General features: G+C 54.3%; 1 protein-coding gene across 3 annotated transcripts in view; it reads right to left on the bottom strand.

The window, feature by feature from the left end:
* Positions 1–12,777, bottom strand: part of LOC138742752 (phospholipase D1-like) — a 111,556-nt gene extending 98,779 nt beyond the window's left edge. For 2 of the 3 annotated variants that reach the window (XM_069897582.1, XM_069897584.1), the window contains exon 1: positions 7,263–7,574. The gene's annotated coding sequence lies outside the window, so the exon portion shown is untranslated. Of the gene's footprint in view, positions 1–7,262; positions 7,575–12,755 lie in introns of those variants that run through there. The other variant, XM_069897583.1, reaches the window with a different exon arrangement.
* Positions 12,778–13,551: the final 774 nt, after the last annotated feature.

The following is a 13,551-nucleotide window of genomic DNA, read 5'->3' as shown; positions in this document are numbered from 1 at the left end:
TATTTTGAGTTATTCCATATTTATTTCTCAGTTGCTCAAATGACATTAATTGGCCTTTTTGGAAACAATCTTCAACATTTATAATCCCCTTACAATATCAACTATCCAGAAATTGATCAACCTTTGAAAAAGGTAGAAGAGAATTTTGAGTCAAAGGCATTTTAGACAACACACATCCTCTCGTACTAATTATTTTATTCCAGGTTTTATTCCAGGTTGGGGGGTTGGATGGGGAGGGGTTTTGGGGGGTTGGATGGGGATGGGTTTTGGGGGGTTGGATGGGGAGGGGTTTTGGGGGGTTGGATGGGGAGGGGTTTTGGGGGGTTGGATGGGGAGGGGTTTTGGGGGGTTGGATGGGGAGGGGTTTTGGGGGGTTGGATGGGGAGGGGTTTTGGGGGGTTGGATGGGGAGGGGTTTTGGGGGTTGGATGGGGAGGGGTTTTGGGGGTTGGATGGGGAGGGGTTTTGGGGGGTTGGATGGGGAGGGGTTTTGGGGGGTTGGATGGGGAGGGGTTTTGGGGGGTTGGATGGGGAGGGGTTTTGGGGGGTTGGATGGGGAGGGGTTTTGGGGGGTTGGATGGGGAGGGGTTTTGGGGGGTTGGATGGGGAGGGGTTTTGGGGGGTTGGATGGGGAGGGGTTTTGGGGGGTTGGATGGGGAGGGGTTTTGGGGGGTTGGATGGGGAGGGGTTTTGGGGGGTTGGATGGGGAGGGGTTTTGGGGGGTTGGATGGGGAGGGGTTTTGGGGGGTTGGATGGGGAGGGGTTTTGGGGGGTTGGATGGGGAGGGGTTTTGGGGGGTTGGATGGGAGGGGTTTTGGGGGGTTGGATGGGGAGGGGTTTTGGGGGGTTGGATGGGGAGGGGTTTTGGGGGGTTGGATGGGGAGGGGTTTTGGGGGGTTGGATGGGGAGGGGTTTTGGGGGGTTGGATGGGGAGGGGTTTTGGGGGGTTGGATGGGGAGGGGTTTTGGGGGGTTGGATGGGGAGGGGTTTTGGGGGGTTGGATGGGGAGGGGTTTTGGGGGTTGGATGGGGAGGGGTTTTGGGGGGTTGGATGGGGAGGGGTTTTGGGGGGTTGGATGGGGAGGGGTTTTGGGGGGTTGGATGGGGAGGGGTTTTGGGGGGTTGGATGGGGAGGGGTTTTGGGGGGTTGGATGGGGAGGGGTTTTGGGGGGTTGGATGGGGAGGGGTTTTGGGGGGTTGGATGGGGAGGGGTTTTGGGGGGTTGGATGGGGAGGGGTTTTGGGGGGTTGGATGGGGAGGGGTTTTGGGGGGTTGGATGGGGAGGGGTTTTGGGGGGTTGGATGGGGAGGGGTTTTGGGGGGGTTGGATGGGGAGGGGTTTTGGGGGGTTGGATGGGGAGGGGTTTTGGGGGGTTGGATGGGGAGGGGTTTTGGGGGGTTGGATGGGGAGGGGTTTTGGGGGGTTGGATGGGGAGGGGTTTTGGGGGGTTGGATGGGGAGGGGTTTTGGGGGGTTGGATGGGGAGGGGTTTTGGGGGGTTGGATGGGGAGGGGTTTTGGGGGGTTGGATGGGGAGGGGTTTTGGGGGGTTGGATGGGGAGGGGTTTTGGGGGGTTGGATGGGGAGGGGTTTTGGGGGGTTGGATGGGGAGGGGTTTTGGGGGTTGGATGGGGAGGGGTTTTGGGGGGTTGGATGGGGAGGGGTTTTGGGGGGTTGGATGGGGAGGGGTTTTGGGGGGTTGGATGGGGAGGGGTTTTGGGGGGTTGGATGGGGAGGGGTTTTGGGGGGTTGGATGGGGAGGGGTTTTGGGGGTTGGATGGGGAGGGGTTTTGGGGTTGGTGGGGGGGGTTTGGGGTTGGATGGGGAGGGGTTTTGGGGGGTTGGATGGGGAGGGGTTTTGGGGGTTGGATGGGGAGGGGTTTTGGGGGGTTGGATGGGGAGGGGTTTTGGGGGGTTGGATGGGGAGGGGTTTTGGGGGGTTGGATGGGGAGGGGTTTTGGGGGGTTGGATGGGGAGGGGTTTTGCGGGGTTGGATGGGGAGGGGTTTTTTGAGAGGTTGGGTGGGGGAGTGGCTTGAGGGGGGAGGTTGGGTGGGGAGGGTGTTTTTGAGGAGGAGTTGGGTGAGGGAGGGGATTTGAGGGAGATGGTTGGGTGAGGGAGGAGTTTGGGGGAGATGGTTGGGTGAGGGAGGGGTTTGGGGGAGGTTTGGTGGTGAGGGGGTTTGAGGAGGGGTTGGTGAGGGAGGGGGTTTTGAGGGGAGGTTGGGTGGGAGGAGGCGTTTTGGGGCAGGCTGAAAACCATTGTGTGTGTAATCAATTTGCTCCTTTTTTATATTAATTGTAGTGTCTGCAGGTATGGAATAGTAAATGAAATATTCAAAAAAGAATGGTGTTTCTTCATCACCAACCATCGATTTTGCATCCAATTTATATCTGAATTCTTCTGCTTCTCTTTCGCCTATTTTGTTCAACTCTATTTTAACCCTCGACGGCTTTTCTTCTCTTTCAAAGAAAGAAGGAAGAAATCTCATTTGTGCTGCTTGATAATGATTTTTGAAAGTAGGAAGCTGTAAGCCTCCCAATTCATATTTCCATGTTAACTTCTCTATTGAAACTCTTGACATTTTACCTTTCCAGAGGAATTTCCTTACATTTTTGTTCAATTATTTAAAAAAAAATTGTATTAAAATAGGTAAGGTTTGAAAAAGATATTGTATTCTTGGAAATATGTTCATCTTAATACAATTAACCCTTCCCACTAAAGTTACAGGTAAATTGATCCATTTAAAAAAATCTTTCTTCACTTTTTTTGAATCATGATAAATAATTTGGTTTAGATAAATTCTTCAGATTATTAACTGAATGAATCCCTAAATATTTTAGATTTAAAAAAAAATATTTAGACAAAAATCACGGTAACAGGCCCTTTCGGCCCATGAACCCATGCTGCACAATTACAACCCAGGTACATTTTGAAAGGTGGGAGGAAACCGCAGCCCCAGGAGAAAACCTGTAAAGACACAGACAGCTTGGGATTCAAATCCTGGTCTTGAACGCTGGCAGTGTAACAGCATTGCGCTAACCGCTATGTTAACCATGTCGCCCTATAAGTAGAAATTCTACATGGCCTGCATGATAAAGAACCTCAGGGTTGTATGAGATGTCATGTATGTTCTCTGCCAATAAATTTTAGCATTAAAGGTCCTTTTACTTCCTTTGGATGCTGCATAACCTGCTGAGTCCACTGTTTCAATGGCATTTCACAGATTTCCCCACTCTGGCCGAAGCAGTTTCTCCTCATCTCTGTTCTAAATCAACTCCCCTGAATGTTGAGGCTCTACTTCTAGTCCCACATGCCAGTGGATACAACCATGGCAATATTACTATTTCAAATGAAATAATAATGTTAAAGTTTTTTTTTAAGTTTGGACAGTTACATAGAAGGGAGGTGCATGGAGGGCTATGGGCTAGGTGCAAGTTAGTGGAACTAGGCAGAAAAATAGTTCAGCACAGACTAGAAGGGCTGAAGGAGCCTGTTTCTGTGCTGAAATGTTCTCTGGGTCTTTTTTTTCCTGGAAACTCAAACATTTATCAGTCCAAAAAATTTGTTCTCTGTGGTCCCTGGTGACAGTGAAAGGGTTATTGAAATGAGTCAAGGCACCATTAAAATTTAACAGGCTGGTTCAACACCTACAAGTCTAATAATCAGCTTGATTGATTCCTGATGAGCGAATGAATAGGCAACTCCACCTGGGAACCTGCAGTTCACGTGGGAACATATCCAGTCTGTGATCTCTGGATGAATTCATGGCACAAGGTCACAATGACAAAACACAACCTCAAAGTTACAACTCACAAAGAGGTAATTTTGACACCGACGTAGATACTCCAATCACGCCCCATGTTTTTAAGTTGCAGCTCACTTCTCACACACAGGATGGCCATTCCAAAAGGAGGACGTGGTCACACACACACACACACACACACACACACACACACACACACACACACACACACACACACACACACAAAGTGTTTGCATTTGTTATTTTTGAAATACCGTTTAATCTTATTTTAAATATATTTTTGTTTAAACACTGCCTGATCCTCACCTCTCCTTGCAGCCATGAAAAGATGGGCCAAATGAAGAGGGGTGGATATACAAAGATTTCCAGTGGAGGAGGGGAGCCGAACTAGAGTCTTTACCCTTTGACTAACTTATACTATCCCTGTCCTGGGTGTGAGACGGGATGGATCTTCACTCAGTATGTAATCTTTGCCCTGGGACAGTGTGATGGGAGAGGATCGGGGGTTGGGGGGGGGGGGGGATTAACCCTCTAAGTATTTGAGGAGGAATATTAATAACCCCACAAAGCACCAATTTGCCCAAATCAGGTGTAGCATCATGGAAAAGCACATCATATCTCACAGCAGGAGTCAGGCAAGCAGACCTTAATCCTTTGTACCCTGTACCCCAGTTTCAGGGACTACATACAAACACGTATTCTCCCTGTCCCTGTTTACCAGAACTGGTTTTATACCCAACCACCAGCTGGTTCGTACTGTAGTTTACCCGTAGACCCAGTCCAGAGTATATATTATGAAAAGTTAAAAATGGCCACAGTCCAAAGGGTTAACTTCTGAATTCAAAACTCTATCAATCCCACTGTTTAAAGTTCTCAACAACTGTCTGCATGGGGCCTCTGGAAGAGAGGCCTGCAAAGAATCTCAAATTTCTCTTATAAATGGCGATCTGTTGCATGAGTGGGCTGAAGAGCCTGTTCCCATGCGGACTGATTCTGCGACTCCTCTTTCCGCTCATCACAAGACCTTGTCCCAGGATCTCCAACCTGTGGGAACCATCTCTCGGCATATGTGTGGGTGTGGGGAGGTTGTAGTTTCTCCCCATGACTGTGTGAGTTTCCCCTGCATTCCCTTCCACGTCCCAAAGCTGTACGGGTGGGTTACGGTGCAGCTGTAGTTAAGGTGTTGCTGTAGAATACCTTTGGTGTTGAACAGGTGGGATTGATTTCCACCCACCCCACCCCCCCCCCCCCCCCCCACAGGAGTGGGTCCCCCATATCGAGATGGAATTTGGAATGAAGGCAAGTCCCGAAGAAGGATGTGGATGTGAATCAGAGTGAGAACAGGAGATGGCAGCGGTTGATTTCTCTGGAACACAGTGTCTGGCACAGGGATGAGGTGTGGGAGCCTGGAGAATGGGAGGAATCAGAGAGGGTCTCCCTGACACCCATTGGAGAGAGAGAGGAGGAAAACTTCATCTAAGTGAGCACGTTGAAGACAGATATAAATGAAGAAGATCCTTCCTCAGCCGACTAGGGCAAAACTGTGTGCAGATCTTCAGGAGTGGTGTTACCAGACTGCTGTGGCTGACAGGTCAACATAAGCTTGGCCAGGAGCTAGGATTTCAGGTACACCTTAAGGAAAGAGCTTTAGAGAGGGAATTCCAGAGCTCAGAGCTCAGTTGAAAGGAGCATCATCAAAGGAGATGAATAACTTCACCACACCGTCGTATGGAACTCGGAAGAATGAGGGGTGATCTACTGTATGAGGCATTCAACAGGGGATTGGCAAGTTAGGCTGGCTCTCAGTGGAATTCCATGAGCCATTGAATCGGGGAGGGAGAGGAGTTTCGTGCTGAGACCCAGGGAGCTGTGAAGACCAACTTCAAAGAGGGAGGGGGAGATCAAGAAGGGTTGAATGGTTTACCCTGACCCTCCTCCCAGGGGCAGCAACCAGATCCCTCGGCTCGCCCACCCCACAGAAACCACTGTCCCTCCCAAGGGGAAGGGAGCCACGTTTCCCCAGCATTGTGAAGGCTTCAGGGGATGGGGTGTCAATGGGAGAATAAATGTAGGTCATCTTTATCCCACTGAGGGGAGTTGAGATACAAACCAGAGGTCATGGGATAAGGGTGAAAGTGGAAAAGTTTAGGGGGAACTTGACACATGAGGGGGGGAAGAGGGGGAGGGGGGGAAGAGGGGGAGGGGGGGAAGAGGGGGAGGGGGGGAAGAGGGGGAGGGGGGGAAGAGGGGGAGGGGGGAAGAGGGGGAGGGGGGGGAAGAGGGGGAGGGGGGGAAGAGGGGGAGGGGGGGAAGAGGGGGAGGGGGGGAAGAGGGGGAGGGGGGGAAGAGGGGGAGGGGGGGAAGAGGGGGAGGGGGGGAAGAGGGGGAGGGGGGGGAAGAGGGGGAGGGGGGGAAGAGGGGGAGGGGGGGAAGAGGGGGAGGGGGGGAAGAGGGGGAGGGGGGGAAGAGGGGGAGGGGGGAAGAGGGGGAGGGGGGGAAGAGGGGGAGGGGGGAAGAGGGGGAGGGGGGAAGAGGGGGAGGGGGGAAGAGGGGGAGGGGGGGAAGAGGGGGAGGGGGGGAAGAGGGGGAGGGGGGGAAGAGGGGGAGGGGGGGAAGAGGGGGAGGGGGGGAAGAGGGGGAGGGGGGGAAGAGGGGGAGGGGGGGAAGAGGGGGAGGGGGGGAAGAGGGGGAGGGGGGGAAGAGGGGGAGGGGGGAAGAGGGGGAGGGGGGGAAGAGGGGGAGGGGGGGAAGAGGGGGAGGGGGGGAAGAGGGGGAGGGGGGGAAGAGGGGGAGGGGGGGAAGAGGGGGAGGGGGGGAAGAGGGGGAGGGGGGAAGAGGGGGAGGGGGGGAAGAGGGGGAGGGGGGGAAGAGGGGGAGGGGGGGAAGAGGGGGAGGGGGGGAAGAGGGGGAGGGGGGGAAGAGGGGGAGGGGGGAAGAGGGGGAGGGGGGAAGAGGGGGAGGGGGGAAGAGGGGGAGGGGGGAAGAGGGGGAGGGGGGAAGAGGGGGAGGGGGGAAGAGGGGGAGGGGGGAAGAGAGGGAGGGGGGAAGAGAGGGAGGGGGGAAGAGAGGGAGGGGGGAAGAGAGGGAGGGGGGAAGAGAGGGAGGGGGGAAGAGAGGGAGGGGGGAAGAGAGGGAGGGGGGAAGAGAGGGAGGGGGAAGAGAGGGAGGGGGGAAGAGAGGGAGGGGGAAGAGAGGGAGGGGGGAAGAGAGGGAGGGGGGAAGAGAGGGAGGGGGAAGAGAGGGAGGGGGGAAGAGAGGGAGGGGGGAAGAGAGGGAGGGGGGAAGAGAGGGAGGGGGGAAGAGAGGGAGGGGGGAAGAGAGGGAGGGGAAAGTCTGGACTGGGTACAGGTGAATGGGACTAGGTGGTTTGGCAGGAACTAGAAGGGCCGAAGGGCCTGTCTCTGTGCTGTAATGTTGTATGGGTGGGGGCTAGTCCCAACCACGGCCGAGGTTCCTGGGCTAAAGAGATCGCGGTGCACAGAGGCCGAGAGGGGTCTGACCTGGGAAGGCGAGCGAGCCGTCGGCTCCATCCTGAGCGTCCAGGGAGAAAGTGAACGACAAAGGTCCTGTTGGAAGTGGCTCGTCAGCAGCGCGATCCGCTCTGCAACAAGGCGCTCATCGGTCTCCTCCTCCTCAAGGGCGACTCCCAGAGAGGCATGGACTCGCCCCGTCCCTCCCACGTCTGAGGCAACCCCATCCCCGAGCAGCGACTCGCTCTCTCCGCCGCCGCCTCCGCCTCGGACGCACCAGCCCGGTCGATGTCATGTCCCAATCCCACCCCAGCCAGGCGCGCCTGCCTTGGGCGGGTGGGCGGAGATGGTTCGGGATTGGGCAGGGGGGAGGGGCAAAGGGAGAAAGGGGGTGGGGAGAGGGAGGGGGAAAGGAGGGGAGAGGGAGGGGGAAAGGAGGGGAGGGGCAAAGGGAGAAAGGGGGTGGGGAGAGGGAGGGGGAAAGGAGGGGAGAGGGAGAAAGGGGGTGGGGGAGAGGGAGGGGGAAAGGAGGGGAGAGGGAGGGGGAAAGGAGGGGAGGGGCAAAGGGAGAAAGGGGGTGGGGAGAGGGAGGGGGAAAGGAGGGGAGAGGGAGAAAGGGGGTGGGGGAGAGGGAGGGGGAAAGGAGGGGAGAGGGAGGGGGAAAGGAGGGGAGGGGCAAAGGGAGAAAGGGGGTGGGGAGAGGGAGGGGGAAAGGAGGGGAGAGGGAGAAAGGGGGTGGGGGAGAGGGAGGGGGAAAGGAGGGGAGAGGGAGGGGGAAAGGAGGGGAGAGGGAGGGGGAAAGGAGGGGAGGGGCAAAGGGAGAAAGGGGGTGGGGAGAGGGAGGGGAAAGGAGGGGAGAGGGAGAAAGGGGGTGGGGGAGAGGGAGGGGGAAAGGAGGGGAGAGGGAGGGGGAAAGGAGGGGAGGGGCAAAGGGAGAAAGGGGGTGGGGAGAGGGAGGGGGAAAGGAGGGGAGAGGGAGAAAGGGGGTGGGGGAGAGGGAGGGGGAAAGGAGGGGAGAGGGAGGGGAGAGGGAGGGGGAAAGGAGGGGAGGGGCAAAGGGAGAAAGGGGGTGGGGAGAGGGAGGGGGAAAGGAGGGGAGAGGGAGAAAGGGGGTGGGGGAGAGGGAGGGGGAAAGGAGGGGAGAGGGAGGGGGAAAGGAGGGGAGGGGCAAAGGGAGAAAGGGGGTGGGGAGAGGGAGGGGGAAAGGAGGGGAGGGGCAAAGGGAAAGGGAGAAAGGGGGTGGGGAGAGGGAGGGGGAAAGGAGGGGAGGGGCAAAGGGAAAGGGAGAAAGGGGGTGGGGAGAGGGAGGGGAGGGGCAAAGGGAAAGGGAGAAAGGGGATGGGGAGAGGGAGGGGGAAAGGAGGGGAGGGGCAAAGGGAAAGGGAGAAAGGGGATGGGGAGAGGGAGGGGGAAAGGAGAGGAGGGGGAAAGGGAGAAAGGGGGTGGGGAGAGGGAGCGGGAAAGGAGGGGAGGGGCAAGGAAAGGGAGAAAGCGGGTGGGGAGAGGGAGGGGGAAAGGGGGTGGAGGGAGGGAGGGGCAAAGGGGGGTTGGAGGGAGGGGGAAAGGGAGAAAGGGGGTGGGGAGAGGGAGCGGGAAAGGAGGGGAGGGGCAAGGAAAGGGAGAAAGCGGGTGGGGAGAGGGAGGGGGAAAGGGGGTGGAGGGAGGGAGGGGCAAAGGGGGGTTGGAGGGAGGGGGAAAGGGGGGTGGAGGGAGGGGGAAAGGGGGGATGGAGGGCGAGGGAAAGGGGGGGATGGAGGGAGAGAGAGACAGGGAGGATGGAGGGAGAGAGAGAGAGAGGGAGGGAGGGAGGGGGGAAAGGGAGTGGAGGGAGGGGGAAAGGGGAGTGGAGGGAGGGGGAAAGGGGGGGTGGAGGGAGGGGGAAAGGGGGGGTGGAGGGAGGGAGAAAGGGGGGGATGGAGGCAGGGGGAAAGGGGGGGTGGGGGGTGGAGGGAGGGGGAAAGGGGGGGATGGAGGGAGAGAGAGACAGGGAGGGAGGGAGTGGGGGAAAGAGGGGGGTTTAGGGTGGTGGGGGGAAGAAAGCCCACAAGCAGGAAGTTACCGATGTATCAGAATGGGGAGTGTACTTTCAGACCACCTTTCCCAAGGCTGGGCTTCCTCAAGACAAACTGTGGGGGATCCTGAATTTCAGGGCTTATTACAGTCTGGGAACCATCCCCTCTCCCTCCTCCCACTGAGGAGGAGGATTCAACAAGGATGGCTGCAGACTCTGGGGTAGAGTGTACTCCTTGGGGATCCAGCAGGTCACACAGTGTTAATGGCAAGCAAAGGATAACAAACGTTGGGGGCCCCGAGCCCTTCAACCAGTATATAAAGAAAGGCGGGCACCTGGTGGGTGGAGGAGGGAGAGAAGAGAAGAGGAGGAAGGAGCACTGTTAACAGGTGGGAGGGAAGCTGAATGCTGATGGGGAGAGGGTAAGAAGGGAAACTGATCAGAGAAGGGAGGGAAGGGGTGGGGGGCTGCAGGAAAGGAGACAGAGGAATGAGGGAAAGAGGGAGCCCCTGGAAGGATGTGACTGGAAATCGATGCTAATGTAGTCTGGTTGGAGAGTGTCCAGATGGAATAAGGTGTATTTCCTCCGTTTTGCAGGTGACTTAAAGCAAATTCTCAATGTGTCCACTGCACTTTTAAGGGAGAGCCACGGACTGAAATCATAATTTTTTTTATGGTGTTGGTAGGAGAAAAGTTTGGAAGAAACCAACCCAAAGTGACAGCTTAACATGGAAGGGACCTAAAGACATAGCCAAATAAAGGTTGAGAATGGTTGGCTTTTTTCCCCCTACCCCATCCCCAGCCATCAGGCTCTTGAATGAACCCCACAATTATGCTCTCACCCCGACCTTGCTTGGGCCTAAATGATCGTCTGTTTAATTGTAATCCCACACTCTGTAAATTATGCCCTATTAATGGCTGTTTGAATGTTAGAGATAACCTGTTGGACCTCTCACAGAAGGACCCATCTCACAGGACGAGGGGTAATGTTACCAATAAACAAAGATGCCTCATTCGTGTGCAAACAATGAGAAGCTGGAGGATCTCAGTGGATCAGACAGCATCCATGGAGAAAGATGGTCAGCCAGAGTTTCAGGTGCTTTGTTGAACTTGGTCCACATTGGCTACTGGTTCAGCAAAACCATGTCACATTCTTCATCCTCAAACCCTTGCCCCACTGTAATCCCTACAGCAACCCGCCCTCTACAAACCTTGGTCATCCTCAATCCCATCATTCCAAAAGTCAGCCACTTGGGCCCAGAGTCCTGACCTGTTGCCCTCCTCATAGCCAACATCATAAAGGACCCTCATCACCCTGGTCGCAAGCTCTTCTCAGGCAGAAGGTGCAGAAGCCTGAAGACCAGCACCTCTACTGTTTTAAAAAAAAGACATACAACAGCATAGTAACAGGCCCTTATGGCCCACTAGCCCATGCCATCCAATTGACCTACAACCCCCTGGTACTTTTTGGATGGTGGGAGGAATCCAGAGCACCCAGGGATAACTCACGCAGACATGGGGGAACATACAAACTCCTTACAGACAGTGTGGGGTTCCAACCACGATTCGGATTGATGGCGCTATAACGATGTTGCACTAACCATCCCACCCAACATCTATCAGGCTCTTGAACCTCCCCTGTTGCACTGATCAGAGACTGGTTCAACACCACAAAAAGGACTGTCTGCACTAATGAAGGTCCCTGTCCCTCCCCCACCCCCCCCCACCCCGCCTCCACCATGAGCATAACTAGGATATTTATTATATATCTTTTGCATTTACAGTCTCTTTTAATTTAATTTAATCAATTTACTATTATATGTTTTCTCTACAAGTACTCATTCGACTACAAAAAGGAAGAACTTTGGTGCCATATGCACAATGTGTATGATAATAACCTTCATATCTGATCCAAAACTCCCTTAATACATTCCTTAAATCCTCACCCACTGACCAATTATAGAGTTTTACAACACAGAAACAGGCCCCTTGGGCCAGTTAATCTTTTCTAGTATTCCACACAAGTCCCATTTGCCTCCATCTGGTTTACAACCTTACAAACCCTTCCGATCCATCTCTCCATCCAAATGGCTTTTGAATGTCATCATTGAACCTGCCTCTGCAGCTTTCTCTGGAAGCTCGTTCCAGACAAGGACCACCACCCTCTTGAGTGAAAAAGGTTGTGGAAGGTGGAGGAAACCAGGGAACCCCATGCAGGTCGTGGGGAGAACGTACAAACTCCTCACAGACAATGGAAGCCGGTTCACAGTCGCTGTAATAGCATTGCACTAACTGCTGCTCCAACCACACCACTTACATTGAATGCCTCCAAAATTGGTCTTGCCCCAAGTTGGGACCTTAACTTGTGGATCAGTCCCAACTTTTTCCAACAACATTTTAAGACGGATAGAATTATGGTCTCTGCCACTTGGCTCCATCTCATTCCCCGAGAGGAGATCCAGCGTTACTCCCTCTCTATATAGATTAGTGAGGTTTTCTTGGACACATTTGACAATGCCACCTCATTTTCACTGCCAATCCTGATAGCTCCCTGTTTGGAGAAAACTCATATATTTTAAGCAGAGAAGGGGTCCATTCAGTCCATCGAGTCGATGCCACCTCTTGCAGCAATTCCATTAATCACATCGCCTCTCCTTTTCCCTCCCATACACCCTTCTGATTCTCCCATCCCTTGCCAACTCAAGATCCAAGTTACAGCGGCTAATTAACCTGTTAACATGCATGCCATTGGAAATAAAGCCATTTGGCCCATCAAGTCTATGCTGGCTCGCAGAGCAAACCAATTCCCTCTCTAATTTGGGCTGGGGTGTGTTCCCATTGGGCCCCCTCAACTCCCCACTATTTCTACCTCTGTCCTGTACACCAGGAACATTAATCTGTCTTTGGGATGTGGGAGGAAAAGAGAGCTCCTGGGAAGGTACCCCACACGGTCACAGGGAGAACATTCAAACTCCGCACAGTCTGCGCCGTTGGGGAGGGCGGGGTGGGAGGGGGAGTTGAACCCAGGTTTCCAGAGCTGTGAAGGAGCAGCTCTACCTGCTAATCTGCCTTGGGACATTTTGTGAGCTCAGAGGGGAGAAAGAGGGTAGGGTATTGCCAGTGTTGCTGGAGCATCGCTGCACTGGGCAGTGTGGTCTCTATGCACACTTGTTCACTTGCTCCTGCACAGAGCTGGAGAGAGCTGGGTGTGGTGTGATGTTACACTCAGCCACAGTTCTGTGAGAACTCATTCTTCCCATGGCTTTTGTTGGCAGTTGGCCTCATGGAAGACAGCCTGCAAATTCCATCCATGACCAGCTCACAGGGAAACAGACTTGGCTCCCTGTTCTTGGCACCCACGCTGTGTTGAACAGTGGTGCTTTGCCTGCCCCAGATTCTGGGGCAGACACATGGAACACATTATCTGTCCCATTACTGCGTGTAGTGTCAGGTGTTCAAGGGAGTAACGCGGTGAACATACCCTTAGCCAAGCCATGCATGAGCTGCTTTACCTCAGCATATGACGTCACTCCGCACCCCGACAGCAGCCCTTCCAAAACTCCTGAAAGTATAATAAAATTGTCAATCCATTTTGACCATTGGGTCTGCTCTGTCATTCCATCATGAGCTGATCCATTCTCTCACTCAGCCCCACTCCCCTGCCTTCTCTCCATAACCTTTGCTACCCTGACTATTCAGATACCTATCAATCTCTGCCTTAAATACCCCCAACGACCTGGCCTCCACAGGTGCCCAAGGTAGCAAATTCCAGAGGTTCCCCAACCATTGGCTGAAATTCCTCAACATCTCCATTTTAAATGGGTGACCTTCAATCCAGTTTAGCCCGTCACACACACACACCCCCATTAACTCCATCACACACCCTCTCCCCTCCATTGACTCCATCACACACCCCCTCCCCTCCATCGACTCCATATCCCCCTCCATTAACTCCATTACACCCCCTCCCTTCCATTGACTCCATCACACACACCCCTCCCCTCCATCGACTCCATCACACACCCCCTCCCCTCCATCATACACCCCCTCTGCTCCATCGACTCCATCACTCAGTAGTTCTCAGACTTTTTTTCTTTTATTGAATATTTTATTTATAATTTTTCAGTTTCCATTTTCTAATATTTACAAATATAATTGTAGCCATGTACAAAATCAACTGTTGAGTTCAAGTCATTTCCCCCCACCCCTCCTCCAACCCTCCACACCTCACCTGTCAACAGGACATGGACAACAGAGGAAGGAGAATTGGCACTGGAATCGTCCCTGCCCTTATTCCTTTCAAGTAGC

The sequence above is a fragment of the Narcine bancroftii genome, chromosome 9 (assembly GCF_036971445.1).
Source record: "Narcine bancroftii isolate sNarBan1 chromosome 9, sNarBan1.hap1, whole genome shotgun sequence".
Lineage (NCBI taxonomy): Eukaryota > Metazoa > Chordata > Chondrichthyes > Torpediniformes > Narcinidae > Narcine > Narcine bancroftii.
The sequence above is the reverse complement of the archived record's forward strand: the minus strand, read 5'-3'. Positions and strand labels throughout refer to the sequence as shown.